This window comes from Benincasa hispida, unplaced genomic scaffold (genome assembly GCF_027475165.1).
Source record: "Benincasa hispida cultivar pf3 unplaced genomic scaffold, pf3_genome.v1.1 HicScf69, whole genome shotgun sequence".
Classification (NCBI taxonomy): Eukaryota; Viridiplantae; Streptophyta; class Magnoliopsida; order Cucurbitales; family Cucurbitaceae; genus Benincasa; species Benincasa hispida.
The window spans coordinates 1-20361 of record NW_028326811.1 but is presented as its reverse complement, the minus strand read 5'-3'; the positions used below and the strand labels follow the sequence as shown (position 1 = coordinate 20361).

General features: G+C 36.5%; 1 pseudogene across 1 annotated transcript; it reads left to right on the top strand.

Moving 5' to 3' along the window:
* Nucleotides 1-452: 452 nt before the first annotated feature.
* LOC150030017 (pyrophosphate--fructose 6-phosphate 1-phosphotransferase subunit beta-like) lies at nt 453-20315 on the top strand (annotated as a pseudogene). The gene is made up of 19 exons (XR_016527208.1): nt 453-476; nt 564-610; nt 742-847; nt 1012-1075; nt 1407-1495; nt 2112-2244; nt 2377-8576; nt 9001-9060; nt 10168-10422; nt 10846-10905; nt 12178-12339; nt 12438-12558; nt 12688-12741; nt 12828-12933; nt 13205-13343; nt 18890-18943; nt 19030-19680; nt 19796-19845; nt 19976-20315. The product of XR_016527208.1 is annotated as a pyrophosphate--fructose 6-phosphate 1-phosphotransferase subunit beta-like (transcript).
* Nucleotides 20316-20361: the final 46 nt, after the last annotated feature.

Below are 20361 nucleotides of genomic sequence, written 5' to 3'. Positions count from 1 at the left end.
CTATATGAAAAGATGAAATGGAGAGTGTATCTAATGCTCAGTTCTCCGGTGGATGTCATCTTTGGAAATGATTTCACTGGCATTAGAGAACTTGTATCATTTTTTCCATCTGATCCAGTTGATTTACTGTTTCTACTTGGACAGGAAAGCTCCAATGACTCAGATCTTTCTTCTTGTTAGTCTGCTGTTTTGTTGTTACTATATGTAAGTTCATTACATGATGATAGGTAACACACTTTTGTTTCTTCTTTCTTGTATCCTCTTTTTGGTATATATCTGTTGTCTATGTACTCACCACATGAATACCTCTTTGCCAGACTTGTTGATGAGAAGATGGTTTAGCATGTTCCAGTATATTCTTGTCAGCAAAAGTGGCTTACTATGTGGATACCATGACCCATTTATGGTCACACAAATGGTGAATATATATGGGTTTTGTAGGTCTGTTGCTGATGCTAGTTGCCACACTTCCTACAGTTCAGAAGTCGAAAGAATATTGTTCTAATTGGTGACTGAAAGTGAGTGGGATATGCATTCTTCAAGGATTCATAGACCATCATTAGTATGGTTGTTTAAGCAAGAGAAAATCAGAAATCCATTATGTTATCAGGTTTTGAAAATATGCCAAATCCATTATGAACTTTTCCTGTTTTACTTAAACGCTCCTGTTTTTTTTTTTTTTTTTTTGTGTGTAAGACTCTGTTATCTATATTCCCCTTCTTTCTATTGTTTTCAAATTAGGAGTAAGAATATGAAGACCCGAGTGATTGGTTGCCCAAAAACTATTGATGGTGATCTCAAATCCAAAGAGGTCCCCACAAGTTTTGGATTTGATTCTGCTTGCAAGGTACTCATTTCTCTTTGTAACTGCTTTAGAATTCATATTTCGTTTGGACTCAACTTTGGTGACTGTTGCAAAGTTGAAGTAGTTTCTTCAAGAATTCAAGGAAAAAATGGAATGTCGCATTCATGAGATGAGACGCTTAATAGGCTCTTCTGATGTTTATGCAGATATATTCAGAAATGATTGGTAATGTGATGGTTGATGCTCGATCTACAGGAAAATATTACCACTGTAAGCATTTTACTTAATGAAATTGAAACTAAAAATAGTTCTGATGTGCTGACATGTTCATAATAACTGAAATATTGACATTACCAGTATTTCAAGTTCAGATATGTCCACTTTTTTTAAAATATATATTTATAAATAAGTAGATAATATCAATAATAAAGCCCATCTTGTTGCCTCATCTGTAAAAAACAGAGCACTTCACGGCTACTCAATTTTATTAACCTAATGTGAGATTGTACTTTTTTATTGTTGTGATGTTGATACCTTTTTTTTCTCACTCAAGTTTCAAGTTTATTATCATATTGCATTAACAGTGTACATATATCCACAGTTGGACGACTTATGGGTCGTGCTGCTTCTCACATCACACTAGAGTGTGCTTTGCAAACTCATCCAAATATTATTATTATTGGAGAAAAGGTAGCTGCTTTATTTAAACTACTTAAGATAGAAACCTTTGTCAAGGAGGACATTTATCTCCACATGCTTTACCAGATAGAAATCTTTGTCAAGAAGGGCATTTACCTCCACATGCAACCCTAGGGTTGTTTATTCCCTTTGAGAACTAGATTTTGTCTCAGTAATAACTAATAATCTCTGCAACAGATACTCTCATGTAAACATGAAAATTGAAATTGTTGAGTCAGTTAATATATCCTGTTTCAGAATTTCATCTTCTTGCATTTTTACATAGAATGGTAAATATCAAACAAAACTTAGGGTAAAGATAAAAATTTGTGATAAACAAAAGATTCATGGAATTAGGTTGAAACTTTTAATATGGTGTAATGGAACTAAGGATTGACATCCCATATCATATTCAATTGCCTAAGTGATATCGGATGCCTTTTTTTGTCAGCTTTGAAAAATTTGTTCTCTACCACCTAGTTGTAGTTGACTCATAGAGATTTATTGGTTTTGAATGTATGCAGGCGACAAAATTTCCAGACAAAAAATAATTTGTTTTGAATGTTGACTCATATATTAATAGAGCTTTAGTTTATAGGGTACATCGAATTTACAATGTGTTTTGCAGGTTGCGGCTAAGAAGCTTACCTTGAAAAACGTTACAGACTACATTATCGATGTAATTAGTAAATGTTTTGAACTTGGTTATTAATTATGGTGTTGTACTTATTCCCGAGGGTTTGATTGACTTCATTCCGGAGGTATTTCTTTTGTTATTGTAACTAATTGTGTTTATTTCTTTTGGTTGTATGCTCACTATCCACTAAACCCAAGATTCTTGGGATCAATATGTCATTCTTGAACTGATATCATATATAGCTCACTTTCTACAGGTGCAACAACTTATTTCGGAACTCAATGAAATTCTTGCCCATGATATTATAGATGAGGATAGGTTATGGAAAAAGAAATATTATAGATGAGGATAGGTTATGGGAAAAGAAACTTACTACTCAATCTCATCACCTTTTTGAATATTTTCAACAAGCAATCCAAGAACAATTGTTGCTTGAAAGAGATCCACATGGAAATGTCCAGGTAATTGTTTTTTCTTTTTGTTTTATACATGTCTTTCCATGTAACTGAGTTGAAAAAGAGAAGGCAAGAAGGTGCATATAATGGGTGGCCAATTCAAGTGGCAGTCACATTTCTTTCGGTACTTATTCTATTCGTGCTTGAACTTTTGCTGTTTTACTTATACGCTCCTGTTTAATAATTTAGTGATAACACATTATTTAGCACTTGGGTAGTAGGCAAGTCAGTTGAGATCTGAAAAACATGCATGTTGGTAAATGCATTAAGATCTTTTAAATTCATTTTTCTTGGGCTGTAAAAATCCATTCTTGATGATTCTTGATAATTCTTTAATTCATCTAACTCCCAATCTTTACGTTGATATCTTGAAACATGGGTTTGATTGGATCTTTGGACCTTTTTCGATATTGTTGCCTTCTTATCCCACCCCAAATTGCCTTAGAAACATCATTGGAGTCACTAGAATCACTAGAATTAAATTTCCAATGTGGATAATGATAGGTGCTTTGAGAAAATCGAGCATGGACAAAATTAGTATGTTGGAATTCTTCTTTTGAACCACTTGAGTCAGAATTCCAACTTTGTTTTTGGAAGTAAATTTTATTTTCTTGCCTATACCAACTGCTGATTTTTTTTTTCTTGGACGTCTTCTTTGATCGATAATAGTCAATTCTTGCAAAATCTTGATAAATCTTCGGTTTCTTCTTTCTTTCTTGGAATTTCAAGGGTTCCCCCTAATTAGATGTTAGTTGTTCGACAATGAGGACAACTCACAAAGCTTCCTCTTGTGATCGAGGTCACTAAGAGTTTCTTGGAGTTCCACTGGCGGCAGTCAATATTGGCCCACGGATGCTCTGGTACCAAATTGATGTCTCCTAAAGGAGATAAAAGGAGAATTCTCTCCAAGAATCAAGATTATGAATATTTTATTAGAATGAATAAAGTGTTTGATACAAGAGGGGAAGGTTCCTATTTGATGAAACAAAGAGAAGAGAAGAACACAACATTTTACGTGGAAAATCCTAGAACAGGGAGAAAAAACCACGATACAATCACTCTTTTTATTATTATTTTCTATGTTTCATACAGAACAGGGCACAAATATAAATAGAGATGTAGGAAACCCTAATACAGACTAGGGCAAGATGAAACTACTAAAATGCCCTTAGGGTTCAAAAGTGAAGTCCTTTTTTATTTTCAACATTCTCTCTCAAATTGGGGCATAGATGTTAATAAGACCTAACTTGCTGACACAAAAATCAAAACTCTGTCTGTTAAGTCCTTTTGTCTATGAAGATGTCTGTGACCTGTTGATCGAAAGAGATGTATTGAATGTAGATACTGTCACTGTCCAATCTTTCTTTGATGAAGTGTCTATCGATTTCAACGTGTTTGGTTCTATCATCTTGAACCAGATTATTTGCTATACTTATTGCAGTTTTGTTGTCACAGTAGAGCTTCATCAGATGATCACAATCCCGACACAGGTTTGACAAAACTTTCTTTAACCAGATTTCTTCACATATTCCCAGACTTATAGCCATGTATTCTGCTTCAACACTGCTTCTAACAACCACCATTTGTTTCTTACTTCTCCAAGTGACAAGATTTCCCCACAAAAAGGTACAGTACCCAAATGTGACTTTTTGTCTACAATAGAGCCTGTCCAGTCAGTGTCAGTATAAGTGAGATACCTCGTTTGTCAGTTTTCTTGAACATCTAACCCTTACTGGGAGTAGTTTGTAAATATCTTAGGATGCGTTCAACAACCTTCATATGCTCTTCATAGTGCTTGCATAAACTGGCTTACCACACTGACGACGTAGGATATGTCTGGTCTAGTATGGGATAGGTAAATTAGTTTCCCTACTAAACATTTGATATCTTTCTTTATTAACAGGAAAGTTAATAGAGTCGCCAAGCTTGGTATTGACTTCTACGGGGTTATCAACTTTGCATCCAGTTATACTTGTTTCTTTTATCAAGTCAAGTGTGTATTTCTGTTGAGAGACTGAAATTCCCTCTTTTAATCGTGCTACTTTCGTCCCAAGAAAGTACTTGAATCTTCCGAGGTCTTTAATCTCAAACTCCTTAGCCATTTTCTTTTTCAGTCTGTCAATCTCTGTAGTATCATCGGGATAACACAATATCATCCACGTATACAATGAGAACGACACTCTTTCCTGACACTGACCTTTTTGTAAGCAGAGTGTGATCAGAGTGTCCCTGAGTATAACCTTGAGATTTAACGAAGGTAGTAAACCTGTCGAACCACGCTCTTGGAGACTATTTTAATCTGTATAATGACTTTCTTAGCTTACACCCTTCGTGATCAAACTGAGCTTCAAAACCTGGAGGACTCATGTAGACTTCCTCTTTTAACTCACCATTGAGAAATGCATTTTTCACATCTAGATGATGGAAAGGCCAGTCTTTGTTCACAACCATGTCGAACTGTGTTTAGTTTTGCAACCAGAGAAAAAGTCTTACAGTAGTCTATTCCAAAGGTCTGAGTAAATCCTTTAGCAACTAGCCTGACCTTATAACTGTCAAGCGTCCCATCAGACTTGTACTTTATGGTGAACCCCTATTTGCATCCAACCGTCTTATGCTCTTTAGGAAGAGACAGACGATCCCAAGTATTGTTTTTCTCAAGAGCCCTCATTTCTTCCATAATTGTAGTTTTTCACTCGGGGATTTCCATTGCTACTTATAAATTATTTGGTATCGTTACTGTTTATAGACTTGTAGTAAGAGCTCTGAACTCAGGTGAAAGGTTACCATACGACAGATAACTCCGCATTGGGTGCTTAAGGCAGGACTTGATTCTTTTTCTTAAGGCAATAGGAAGATCAAGGGAGGAATCTCCACCTTTTACTCTATCTGACCTTCCATTAGAAATTCCACACTTAGTCTCTAGCGTAGAGTTCCATTCTGATAAGCAAATAGTGACAATCATAAGGAGTTGGCCAAGTAAGCAATATTGAGGTTCTAAAAGATGAAAGTGAAGTTCAACAATCTCAAACCAGCTCAACTGAAGCTCGTGGTGAAAATCATTGTAAGAACTTTTCAAGTCAATCCAATCATGAGGCAATCATTATGCCTCAAGGACCAATGTCAAGAGCTAAAAAACTTGAAGAGGGATTAAACGCTTGCTTCCAAGCTAAATTTCCAGCCCATCACGAAGAGTTGCAACCCTTGAAGCTTCAAGAGTCACTTGGGCACCCAAAAGTCCTAATGAATCTGCAAAATTCAGATTCATCCCCGTGTTTAATGCTTGATGTATTAATTTATTTCAATGTATTTACATTTATTAAGGTTCATGTATGTCCTCAAAGAGTTTTTGTTGAACTTAGTCAATTAGGTGAAAAGTTGTGTCTTTTCAAATTGTCTTTTCCATCAGTATAAATACCTATGTAGTTTGGTCATTGGAACACACTTGAGATTGAATGGAATTTTCATTAAAGGTTTTGTCTTTCAAGCTTTATGCTTTTTCTTTGTATTTTTGTGTTTAAAATGCATGTATTAGAACTTTCAATCTAGTTTGATCAATTAGATTGTGGAGAGTTCGAATTCTTGAAGTTAGGAATAAGTTTTCCTTTCTTGTTGATCATCGATCAATCTTCCAAGCCAAATATGTTTAGCTTTCTTGGGTTGCTTACTAAACAGTTAATTGGGGTTACAAAAATACAAAGCATAAAGCTTGAGAGACAAAAACTCTAATGAAATTTCATTCAATCTCAAGTGTGTTCCAATGACCAAACTACATAGGTATTTATACTAATTGAAAAGACAACTTGAAAGGACACAATTTTTCACTTAATTGACTAGGTTCAACAAAAACTCATGAACCTTAATAAATGTAAATACATTGAAATAAATTAATACATCAAGCATTAAACACGGGGATGAATCTGAATTTTGCAGATTCATTAGGACTTTTGGGTGCCCAAGTGACTCTTGGAGCTTCAAGGGTTGCAACTCTTCGTGATGGGCTGGAAATTTAGCTTGGAAGCAAGCGTTTAATCCCTTTTCAAGTTTTTTAGCTCTTGTCATTGGTCCCTGAGGCATAATGATTGCCTTATGATTGGATTGACTTAGAAAGTTCTTCCAATGATTTTCATAACGAGCTTCAGTTGAGCTGGTTTGAGATTGTTGAGCTTAACTATCATCTTGTAGAACCTCAATATTTCTTACTTGGTCAACTACCTGGAATAGTTGCTTCAACTTGTTTATTCCCAGCCATATCAGCCACAACTTTCTTGGAACAATCATTAGTTTTGCTATTAGTTTTGCTATGTTGGTAAATGCATCAAGATCTTTTAAATTCATATTTGATAATTAGGGGTATCAAGTATCTAGACTTCCATTATGAACTCGTAAAGAAAATGCCCAATCAAGTGATGGGTTAGGCTTACAGCTACTTGACTTTCAAATGTAAACTTACCAATGGTACGAGCGAATGGCCATGAGATGATACGAAAAAAATTATACTTTGCTGGTTAGTGCTCTGTGTGTTATCTCTGTTTATTTCTTCTTTTGACTTATAGGTACAAAGGGATGTGTGGTTTACCCACGAACTTTGATTCAACTTATTGCTATGCTTTGGGTTACACTGCTGGAGCTCTCCTCCAGAGTGGAAAAACTGGACCAATATCATCGATCTGTCTGTCCCACTTCTTGTACCTCCTGATCATTTTAGTCTCTAACCTTTTAACCTTTCATTCTTTTTCTTGATATCAGTTTCCTCCATAGATTTTTTCCTCATTTCTATTACTTACTAGTTATGCATACCGGGTAGGAAATTTGGCTGCTTCTGTTGAAGATTGGATGGCTGGCGAAACTGCATTGACTTCGTTAATGGATGTGGAGAGGAGACACGGTATGATTTTTTCATGAAAACGTGCATTCCTGTTCTCATGTTTTCTTGAATAACACGTTAATAATTTTTTTTATAGAATATTTTTTATGGGGAATAAGAAGGGAAATGATAAACAGAGTATCAATTATCCAGCCAAAATGAGAACAAATGGAGATAACTAGAAGAAAAAAAATGAAAGATGAAAAAAACTCTCCAATCTATATTAAAAAGACAACAATTTTCTAGTTGATGAGACTTAAAAGTTTATTTATTTTTTTCTTTTTTAGAGTATCCAAATAACTTAATAGTTACTTATACAATACTATAAAGACTAGTCAAGGTGCATGTAAGATCAGAAAAACAAGGATAAAAGTGGAGTATCTTTTCTCTTAACAATTTTGAAAGGCTTTGGATTGATAGAACATCTTCATGAAGTCTAGTTTAATATTTATCATTTGATGATCTCTTTCTAAAGGTAGAATTCGTTTGGCAAGTAAGTTCAAGCCTGTGATCAAGAAGACAATGGTGGAACTAGATGGTAATATGATCTCTTTCTAGAGTAAATGTCGTTTCCTTTAATCTCCTTCCCAGTCTTATATTATAATTCACGCCGCTCGATTTGTCATGTGAGGAGGTCAGATCAGAATCCTACCATTAATTATGCAAGTTCAAATCTAAAAGAAGAATGGAGCAGGTGATCTAGATATAGGTATCTTACACAACCAAATTGATGAAAATCGAACCTATTTTTCAGAATTTGGATAAGATATTTTAATGAAGTCTCGGGTCAAATTCCATAGTTGGAAGTGAGATACCTAAATTCTTTGTAGTTTCCATTCTTACATGAATTATTAGTAATGTGTTAAGTTCATTGTAATGTCTAATTTTGTTGGTGTATATTTTTGCTTAGTATTGTCTTGTAAAGGGTCGGCCGGCAAAATCATAGACGAAGATTTATGGTATTTCTTTTAATTATTGGAAAAGGAGGGCTCCTGGGTATGTTCTCGAAAGGGAAGGTAGAGGTAGTACTTCGAATGGCGAAGAGAGGCGGCTCGGCAAAGAAGGAATGAGAAATCGTCAAAGATGACTTCTTTGTTGGCGAAACGAAGGGCTAGTTCTTTCTCTCTCCATCTTATGGTATTTCACTTGATTTCTTTCTTCTTGTCTTTCTTTATCCTTTTCTTCTTTCTCCTTTTTCTTTCTTTTTTTATCTCTGTTTCTCCGTCTATCTTCTCCATCTCTTGCTTAATTTTCTCCATTCATATGATTGTATCTCAATATCTTTTTGTTTTTCTGTTTTCTTCATCTCATTTCCATTGATACTCCTTTCTTCTATTTCTTTCTCTCTTTTTGTTTGCCCTTTGTTAAAATTTGATACTTCATGTATTATTATTTAGTTTATAGCTAAATGTCATTAAAGCTAAAATATTGAAATATTAGTAAAGTAACTTGGTCATTAGTGTTGCGTGTGTGTATCATTAGTGTGGATGTTAGTTTAAACAATATAAAAAATTGTTACGACTGTTGTATTTGGTTAGTTAATCATGTACTTTTTTGCTAGGCTGAATCACTTCATTTTTGTCCCCAATTCAAGTTACGGAGTAGAAGAACACACTAAAAGGTATGAAAAAGTTGTAGTAGTCTTTTACCTTCAGGCTATTAAATTTGAGTGATTTAGTCACATATTAACTCTAAATCTTGCTTTTTCTATCTTAAAATCTAGCTCTTTATTTTATCCTTGTTTTAAAAAATATTTGAATTAGTCTTTGTCAAATATTATGTCACACTTGAATTAGTCTTTGTAAAATCTAGCTCAAGTGCCTATTTATTTGTTTTGCTATTCTTACGTTCTCACTTCTTGGTGAAAACTAAAAATCCCATAGAAAGTTCCTTTATTTTCTTGGTTGGTTCTTTGGGAACTATTAATGCCTTCCAGGTCTTGCAAAAAACCTCCCATATGTCTTAGGCCTGAATTGGCAAGTTTTGTGTAGCATAGCCGAGTTCTAAACATTTACCTTGGTTGTCCCTTTTCCACTAGAGTCTCCAGGTGTTTTTGGTTGGGATTTATGTTTTAAGCCTTTTCTTTTTGCTAAGGTTGGGTTTTCATCAAATGTTGGTGGAGGTCTTTATCTGTATGCAAATTGATTAATTTCGTGGAGACCAAATGTGTTTTAAAGTAGACTAAATTGTTACATTCGCTTGGAGACCAAATATCTCTTTTCATTTTTTCAATGAAAAATTTCTTTTCATTGAAACCCTCTCTCTCTCTCTCTCTCGTTGTTTTAGCCATAAAAATTTTAGTCTCTTGCTGGCCAAATCCTCACATCAGGGACTCATATGGAGCTTTTGGAGCATCAAAATCCCTTCTGAGAGTGTTATCCATTTTGTCCACAAGCTCTTTCCTCTTATTCTAGTCAAGTCCTTCATCTTCTCGACCTTGTCGAACACTCAATTTTCCACTTCTTTCATTGATTCAATCTTTCATTTCTCTACCTATCTCCCCATTTTCATCTTCATTTCTTTCCTACCAATGTCTCTGCCTTTCATCGCTAATGCCGATGTTTCCCTAGTCATTGCATCTTCTCCGTCGGAGATCGGCCTTGTTTCTACTGTGTATGTCGAAGTCCAAGCCCTATGGTATTTCTACTGTGTATTTGACCCGAGAATTATTAGTAATGTGTTAAGTTCATTGTAATGTCTAATTTTGTTGGTGTGTATTTTTGCTTAGTATTGTCTTCTAAAGGGCTGGCCGGCAAAATCATAGACGAAGCTTTATGGTATTTCTTTTAATTATTGGAAAAGGAGGGCTCCTGGGTATGTTCTCGAAAGGGAAGGTAGAGGTAGTACTTCGAATGGCGAAGAGAGGCGGCTCGGCAAAGAATGGCGAAGAGAGGCGGCTCGGCAAAGAAGGAATGAGAAATCGTCAAAGATGACTTCTTTGTTGGCGAAACAAAGGGCTAGTTCTTTCTCTCTCCATCTTATGGTATTTCACTTGATTTCTTTCTTCTTGTCTTTCTTTATCCTTTTCTTCTTTCTCCTTTTTCTTTCTTTTTTTTATCTCTGTTTCTCCGTCTATCTTCTCCATCTCTTGCTTAATTTTCTCCATTCATATGATTGTATCTCAATATCTTTTTGTTTTTCTGTTTTCTTCATCTCATTTCCATTGATACTCCTTTCTTCTATTTCTCTCTCTTTTTGTTTGCCCTTTGTTAAAATTTGATACTTCATGTATTATTATTTAGTTTATAGCTAAATGTCATTAAAGCTAAAATATTGAAATATTAGTAAAGTAACTTGGTCCTTAGTGTTGCGTGTGTGTATCATTAGTGTGGATGTTAGTTTAAACAATATAAAAAATTGTTACGACTGTTGTATTTGGTTAGTTAATCATGTACTTTTTTGCTAGGCTGAATCACTTCATTTTTGTCCATAATTCAAGTTACGGAGTAGAAGAACACACTAAAAGGTATGAAAAAGTTGTAGTAGTCTTTTACCTTCAGGCTATTAAATTTGAGTGATTTAGTCACATATTAACTCTAAATCTTGCTTTTTCTATCTTAAAATCTAGCTCTTTATTTTATCCTTGTTTTAAAAAATATTTGAATTAGTCTTTGTCAAATATTATGTCACACTTGAATTAGTCTTTGTAAAATTTAGCTCAAGTGCCTATTTATTTGTTTTGCTATTCTTACGTTCTCACTTCTTGGTGAAAACTAAAAATCCCATAGAAAGTTCATTTATTTTCTTGGTTGGTTCTTTGGGAACTATTAATGCCTTCCAGGTCTTGCAAAAAACCTCCCATATGTCTTAGGCCTGAATTGGCAAGTTTTGTGTAGCATAGCCGAGTTCTAAACATTTACCTTGGTTGTCCCTTTTCCACTAGAGTCTCCAGGTGTTTTTGGTTGGGATTTATGTTTTAAGCCTTTTCTTTTTGCTAAGGTTGGGTTTTCATCAAATGTTGGTGGAGGTCTTTATCTGTATGCCAATTGATTAATTTCGTGGAGACCAAATGTGTTTTAAAGTAGACTAAATTGTTACATTCGCTTGGAGACCAAATATCTCTTTTCATTTTTTCAATGAAAAATTTCGTTTCATTGAAACCCTCTCTCTCTCTCTCGTTGTTTTAGCCATAAAAATTTTAGTCTCTTGCTGGCCAAATCCTCACATCAGGGACTCATATGGAGCTTTTGGAGCATCAAAATCCCTTCTTATAGTGTTATCCATTTTGTCCACAAGCTCCTTCCTCTTATTCTAGTCAAGTCCTTCATCTTCTCGACCTTGTCGAACACTCAATTTTCCACTTCTTTCATTGATTCAATCTTTCATTTCTCTACCTATCTCCCCATTTTCATCTTCATTTCTCTCCTACCAATGTCTCCGCCTTTCATCGCTAATGCCGATGTTTCCCCCATCATTGCATCTTCTCCGTCGGAGATTGGCCGTGTTTCTATTGTGTATAGCGAAGTCCAAGCCCACCATATCGATCAACCTCTCCCTTTTCCCTCTATTCTCAAAAACCCCTTCAAAATCCTCGATGGCCCTCCTAGCTCTGAGTTGATTGATGTCCCGAAGGAAGAGTAGTGACATGCATTGAGTTTTGTTTGTTCTTTTACTGTGTTTTGCTTATGATTGTAAATCTCGCTTTTGTTTGGAACTTGAGTTTTACTGAATGCGTTTGAGGCCAGTTGCTACTTCTTAAGGTTTTAGAGTGTTTGAATTGTGTTATATGTGCGTGCAGATGATATCACAAAGTTGTTTCCTGATCTTTTCGGCCAACAGTCGGCAATGTTGGTGCCAAATGATTCCAGTTCGGTGCAGGTGAATAAGAAATTGAAGATCGGAGTTGTCTAGTTTGGTGGCCAAGCACTGGGAGGGCATAATGTGATTTCTGGACTATTTGGTAGGGTCTCATTGTGTCCACATTTATAAATCAAGAATAAATGTTTGCTTTTTTGTTCAAGTTGTGGCTAATTAGCAGCTTCTATGATTTTGGTGAAGATTTCCTACAGGTTCATGTAAAAGGAAGCACGTTGTATGGTTTCAAGGGTGTCCTACAGGGATCATGAAATGTAAATATGTAGAACTGACTGCACAATTTATCTACCCATATCGCAATCAGGTTAATTTTCTTGAAGGGATTTCTAGCTTTCAGTTGTTAGAATTATTAGTGTGAATATGTGCAGTCTCGATGCGAAGTGATTGCCATTTGAATGCAATTCTTGATTTAAATGAATTTTTGTTTTATCAGGGTGGTTTTGATATGATATGCAGTGGGAGGGATCAGATTGAAACTCTAGATCAGGTGAAACTCTTTCTTCCCATAATTTTCATTTTGAGACGTCTTAGTTGTAGTCAAGGCATTAATTGACAGTTCGGTTTTATTTTCAGTTTAAGCAAGCTGAAGAAACTGCTCAGAAGCTTTGATCTGGATGGCCTTGCCAATTGGTGGAGATGATTCCAACACAAATGCCTGTCTCCTCGCTGAAAACTTTAGGTATTTTTCACAACTATGAAATTTGTTTATTGCCTCCCTCCTTTTTACTCTCTCTTTCTCACTCTCATTGTCATAGATAAGCTATTATATGTTATTTTTATTGTAGAAATATAAGGTTGAGTAATTAATTACTCTAGGGTACCATTTTTTTGGTGTGTAAGACTTTGTTATCTATATTCCCCTTCTATCTGTTGTTTTCAAATTAGGAGTAAGAATTTGAACCCCGATGAGCAGAATTTCAACTTATCCTGGGTTTTTCCCTGCAATCCAGACAAATGCGTGAGAAGAAAGCTTGAGAGTTCTTCATCTCCTACTTCCATTCCGAGAGACGACCGGAGCTAGATCTCGGGAGAGTCAGCTACACCGCCCATCCATGGCACCACTGATAGCCTTGAGCACATCCGCTAGAAGTAAGTCATTGCTTCCAGCTGGTCATTTCATTTTCTTCCCTTTTCTTATATTGTATTTTATGATATTTTGTGATTAAGGAATTAATACATGATGTGTTCAATGCATTTCTGTGTTTACTTCAATTTTATCTCCATCTTTGTTTACTTAGCATCCTTAACTTTCATTGCATCACTTAGTGAGATTGCTAGAGTATCGCACACTTAGTCATGTGGATTAGGGATATAAAGCATGTAGAAAACCACCGAGAGATGTGCGTTGCGTGAGTGTGTGAGTAAAACTTATTTGCTTAGTGTGAAGCTATAGCTACGCTTGTCTATAGGCGGATGCAATGCTTGTCTATGAGTAAAATCAAGAACAACTAACTGTCTGAGAGGGTAAATGGTTGGTTGCATGAAGCAATATAAGCTATTGTTCACTAGAGATAGGAATAATCTTATATCAGCAAAGTCTATGCGGTTACCTTGTCTTATGAGTGCTTCACATTTAGGCATACTTGAGAGAGTAGTCTAAAATCCAAATCTAAAACTCAAGAGAGTGGATTGGAATGCATAAGCAAGAATGGGGAACTTAGAGATAAGCTCCGTTTGCTATCACACAGCGTATGCACCCTACGGAGAGAATATTGCATGCGTCCAGGAAGTAGGATACGGTGGTATGCGGCCATCACGCTCATACGACGAGAGCACGTGAGCGGGTTATGGAGGTTTAGGCAGGCATAGGCTTCCTAACACTATCGCAGATACATCGCATTCGTCCTAGAGTTAGGCTCAAGTGTGTGTAGCATTATCGCATGGCTTGCGTTGACTAAGGTTGCCCTTGCGATCACTTTTAAGGGTTTCAATGAAGACATCTCCACATAAATTCGATTCGAGATTTTCAGTACAAATAAAAACACCATCTTTATGAATAAACGCTTTATCCACATTAAAAGAGACAATATATTTACATTGCAATAAACACTTTACAGAAATAAGGTTCCTTTTTAGTTCGGGAACAATATATACATCATTCAAAACAAGAAACATATTCTGTAAAGCTAACTGGAGCCGTCCCACTGCCACAGCTGAGACGACGTACCCAGTGCCTACTCACATCGTCATCTCATCAGCCTCCAACTATCGCCAAGATCTAGTCCCCTAAAAAGAAGAACAAATGTGGTTAGTAGCGCCCAAATCAATTATCCAAGCAGAATCATCATTCTCCACTAAACAAGTTTCAAGTACAAGTAAATCACATTTACCTTTATCGGCCTTGGCCTTAGCCTTGGCTGCTTTCTTCTCTTTCAGATACCGAGGATAGTTCATCTTCCAGTACATCCTAGTTGCAGTGGAAACACTTTCCCTTTTCAACCGGTGGACGCCTCCTTGGGGTGACAGGCGGTGGGTTAGCAGGCGTCTTCCCTTTTCCCTTGCCACCCTTCTTCTTCTTCCCCTTTGTAGAGTTAGAAGTAGAAGGTGTAGACTTCGTTCCTGAGGTCGAACCTCTATGGAATGTCCTTGAGGATGAAGCAACATTTGCCTCACCCTTCTTCCTCTCCGATTGGTAGGTCTGCAACTCGATGAGGAGAGTTGTGAGGTTATATTTCCCTTTCTTAAGAATCACATTACTAACAAAGTGCAGGGAGCTCTCGGGCAATGAATGCAGGATTATGTTAACTTGACTGCCCTTATCGATGGTAGACCCATTCAACTCCGCCACATTAAAGTGAACCATCATGTTAAGCACATGCTCACGAACAGAGGTGCCTTCTTCCATTTTGGAGTTGAATATGTATTTAAGAGCCTCATGCAAAAGTGGTTCAGACGGTTGTCCAAATATCCTCGCAGGGACTCCATGATCTCACGTGCTGAAACCAGATGCTCATGTTTCTTGGCAAAAACTTCATAAAGATTTGCCAAGATGTAGGCTCGGGCCTTCTCATTGGCCATTGTCCATCGCTCGTATGTCTCCTGAACATAATTGAGACAGTTCCCTTTATCATTTGATTTACCTCAATCACGTATGAGAACCCCTTTATTCTAGGTGAAGCCCCACAACGATAATAAGAATAACCACAATTAGCTATTTAGTAAGCAACCCCAAGAAAGCTAAACATATTTGGCTTGGAAGATTGATCGATGTCAAGAAGAAAGGAGAACTTGTTCCTAACTTAAGGATTTTGAACTCTCCACAATCTAATCGATCAAAATAAATTGAAAGTTCTAATACATGCATTTTAAACACAAAAATACAAAGAAAAAGCATAAAGCTTGAGAGACAAAAAATCTAATGAAATTCCAGTCAATCTCAAGTGTGTTCCAATGACCAAACTACATATGTATTTATACTAATTGAAAAGACGACTTGAAAGGACACAACTTTTCACCCAATTGACTAGGTTTAACAAAAACTCTTCAACTACATACATGAACCTTAATAAATGTATGTACATTGAAATAAATTAATAAATCAAGCATTAAACACGGGGATGAATCTGAATTTTGCAGATTCATTAGGACTTTTGCACCCAAGTGACTCTTGGAGCTTCAAGGGTTGCAACTCTTCATGATGGGCTAGAAATTTAGCTTGGAAGCAAGCATTTAATCCCTCTTCAAGTCTTTTAGTTCTAGCTCTTGTCATTGGTCCTTGAGGCATAATGATTGCCTCATGATTGGATTGACTTGGAAAGTTCTTACAATGACTTTCACCACGAGCTTCAGTTGAGCTAGTTTGAGATTGTTAAGCTTCACTTTCATCTTGTAGAACCTCAATATTTCTTACTTGGCCAACTCCTTATGATTGCCACTTATTTGTTTATCACATCCTTTAGTGCCTTTCCCACTAACTCACCTCACCTGTAACAATATCACTACCTGGAATAGTTGCTTCAACTCGTTTATTCCCAGCCATATCAGCCACAACTTTCTTAGTACAATCATTACTGCTATCATTAGTTTTGCTATTTTCTTCCACAGTACACATATCATTTTTAGCACAAATACCAATATTATCAGAGACGAGTATGAGCATCATTTTCATTCTCAACACAAATATTGAGGTTATTAGAGACAGAAGTATGAGTTCACCTTGGGCTAATGTTGGTTCGGACTCATAGATCGTTACCGGAGAAACAATAGGTGGCCCAATTTCCTTCTTGAGATTCTTCCTTTAGTATATTATCCATAGACCTATTTGATAGGTAAGACAGAGACAGTGTCGGTAATATTCAAGATAGGATTAGGAAGGGAATCAGAAAAGAACAAAGATTGGGACTAGTTAGTCTCTTCATTAAAGCTATTCCCCTGAAAATGACTAATAGGAAAGAAAGGTTGATCCTCTAGAAAGGTGACATCTATCGAAATAAAATACTTGTGGGAGGGTGGATGAGAACACTTATACCCACGTTGATGGAGAGGATAGCCAACGAAGACACATTTCTAAGCACGAGGAGTAAATTTTGTCTTTTAACGCAACTGCGCGCCTCAATGCATACTCAACCTTTCCATGCAGCGTCTCGCGTGCACACTTGTACAACCCTCATGTGCAACCTAGCGTACACATCCATGCAATGCCTTGCGTCATTTTGCCTTTGCGCGCATCTGTAGCCTGCCCGGTTGAGTTGCCTGCGTGTTCAACGGTTGCAGTTGCATGATTATTCAATCCAAAAATCCAAATTCAAATTCAAGCTGAATTTACTTATTTTTTCAGACATTATTTCGGGAATTTCCCTTCTACAAACTTGTTTTAAAATGTCTTAACTTATCTTAAAATTTGAGCTTCAAATTCTTCACGATCTGGTCAGAATTTTTCAATCTTCACACCTTGCTCAGAATCACCCGAGAGCTTGACCTCTTGAGGAAATCCTCTGATTTCAACTTGAATTCTTATGAATTTCCTTCCAACAACCTCAGAGCTTCATCTACACTCCTTAAGCCTTCAAATGGCTGTGGAATCACCCCTTTAGCACGAGATAATTGTCCAAACCAAGTTCTTGAACTGAGGCTTCCCTTTTAGATTAAGAGATGCATGACCTTAATTACACTTAGGCTGCCACCTATCCCACTAAGTCAACATTAAACCTTCTAATCTCGACAACTGACCACTACAATTGGTGATTAAGCTGAAAGCTTCCCCTAATCACCAATGCATAGCTTCCTAACTCTTACCAACGCATGGCTTTACTTGGACGCATACACCTCTCAGCCAATGCACGCCTCAGCGCCCTTTCTCGCACCCGATGCCTAGTCTCAAGATCATCCCATGGCCTTACTTTACACACATCCTTGCCCGACCATTGCACACCAACGCACGCACAAGCCGCATCGCTTAAGGCATCCTCGCCCATGCACGCGTTCTTGCCCACCTAACCTCAACGTGAGTCTCGGCTAGCGCATGGCATCGTCTTCTCGGCCAACACTTAGCCAATGTCCTTCTTCACGCCACTAGCTTTCATCTTAACCTTAAGATTCTTAGGCTGTCGCACACCTCAGCATGATCGTCAATGCACCATGACCTTCAACACTTAGTCAAAATTTCTCTCCTTAACCAAGCCTTCTTACTCTTTCACTTAACACTTGAGAGCCCTTAGTAAACAACACTTGAAATCATTTTTCTTTCCTTCCTTAGCATCCTCAAGCTTTCCCTACAACCTAGTATTAACTTACACTTAATCTTATTTAACATACACAAGTAGAGAAAATAAGCTTCGGGGTTGAAAAATATTTCTTGCTTTGCTTAATGAGATCCACAACTACTTTCCTTCTCAGGTAGTTAGTCATAACTACTTGACTCATTGAGTACTCATAGGCAATCATTTTAATATTCATATATTAAGCAAACAAAATAACTTCCACAGATTCTACTTAGATCATGATATTAATCTTCACCCTTACCCCATTAGAATTAGTTACTTATAACAAGAGATAAAGTGAAAGTGAGGATAGATAAGATGATAAAAGTGAACATGATGATATTAAAATAGTTGTTGAATACACAAATGAACAATCTCTTAAACAAAATGCAATACAACAACTAAAAAGATAAAGAGATAAGGTGAAGGGAAGTTGTTAGTAATCTCTTGCTTCCCACAGATGAATGTTAAGGCTGCTAGTGATATAATGGTTGGATGAATGCAGAAAGCCCTTGTAGACTCTTACTTCGGCGAAGCTTCAATGAAGAATTGGGGTGAAATATGGAGGTGGAATTTTTTTCTCGTGCAAATCTCAATCTTTGGGTATAAAAGTCCATCCCTCCTTCATGGCGTCAAGGCTCTATTTATAGAGCCGTGCACTGACTATTGGTGGGATTCCCACTCTGGTAAGTCGTTATCGTCTAACGTGGTAGGTGAGAATGTCAGCCTTGCTATCATGGTCAATATTCTAAATATTTGCCAGAAGATCCGCTGACTGCACAATTTATCTACCCGTATCGCAATCAGGTTAATTTTCTTGAAGGGATTTCTAGCTTTCACTTGTTAGAATTGTTAGTGTGAATATGTGCAGTTTTGATGCGAAGTGATTGCCATTTGAATGCAATTCTTGATTTAAATGAATTTTTGTTTTATCAGGGTGGTTTTGATATGATATGCAGTGGGAGGGATAAGATTGAAACTCCAGATCAGGTGAAACTCTATCTTCCTAGAATTTTCATTTTGAGACATCTTAGTTGTAGTCAAGGCATTAATTGATAGTTCGGTTCTATTTTCAGTTTAAGCAAGCTAAAGAAACTGCTCAGAATCTTGATCTGGATGGCCTTGTTGTAATTGGTGGAGATGATTCCAACACAAATGCTTGTCTCCTTGCTAAAAACTTTAGGTAATTTTCAGAACTATGAAATTTGTTTATCGCCTCCCTTCTTTTTACTCTCTTTCTCACTCTCATTGTCGTATATGGATAAGCTATTATATGTTGTTTTTATTGCAGAAATATAAGGTTGAGTAATTAATTACTCTAGGGTACCATTTTTTTGTGTGCAAGACTCTGTTATTTATATTCCCCTTCTTTCTGTTGTTTTCAAATTATGAGTAAGAATTTGAAAACCCGAGTAATTGGTTGCCCAAAAACTATTGATGGTGATCTTAAATGCAAAGAGGTCCCCACAAGTTTTGGATTTGATTCTGCTTGTAAGGTACTCATTTCTCTTTGTAATTGCTTTAGAATTCATATTCCGTTTGGACTGAACTTTGGAGACTATTGCAAAGTTGAAGTAGTTTCTTCAAGAACTCAAGGAAAAAATGGAATGTCGCATTCATGAGATGAGACTCTTAATAGGCTCTGCTGATGTTTATGCAGATATATTCAGAAATGATTGGTAATGTGATGGTTGATGCTCGATCTACAGAAAAAGTGTACTTTGCTGGTTAGTGCTCTGTGTGTTATCTCTGTTTAATTCTTCTTTTGACTTATACGTACGAAGGGATGTGTGGTTTACCCACGAACATTGATTCAACTTATTGTCATGGTTTGGGTTACAGTGCTAGAGCTCTCCTCCAGAGTGGAAAAACTGGAACAATATCATCGATCTGTCTGTCCCAATTCTTGTACCTTCTGATCATTTTAGTCTCTAACCTTTTAACCTTTCATTCTTTTTCTTGATATCAGTTTCCTCCATAGATTTTTCCTCGTTTTTATTACTTACTAGTTATGCATACCAGGTAGGAACTTTGGCTGCTCTAGTTGAAGATTGGATGGCTGGCAGAACTCCATTAACTTCGTTAATGGACGTGGAGAGGAGACACGATATGATTTTTTCATGAAAACGTGCATTCCTGTTCTCATGTTTTCTTGAATAACAAGTTAATAATTTTTTTCTAGAATATTTTTTATGGGGAATAAGAAGGGAAATGACAAACAGAGTATCAATTATCCAGCCAAAATGAGAACAATGGAGTTCACTAGAAGAAAAAAAATGGAAGAAGAAAAAAACTCTCCAATCTATAATAAAAAGACAACAATTTTCTAGTTGATGAAACTTAAAAGTTTATTTTTTTTTTCTTTTTTTGAGTATCCAAATAACTTAATAACTACTAACACAATACTA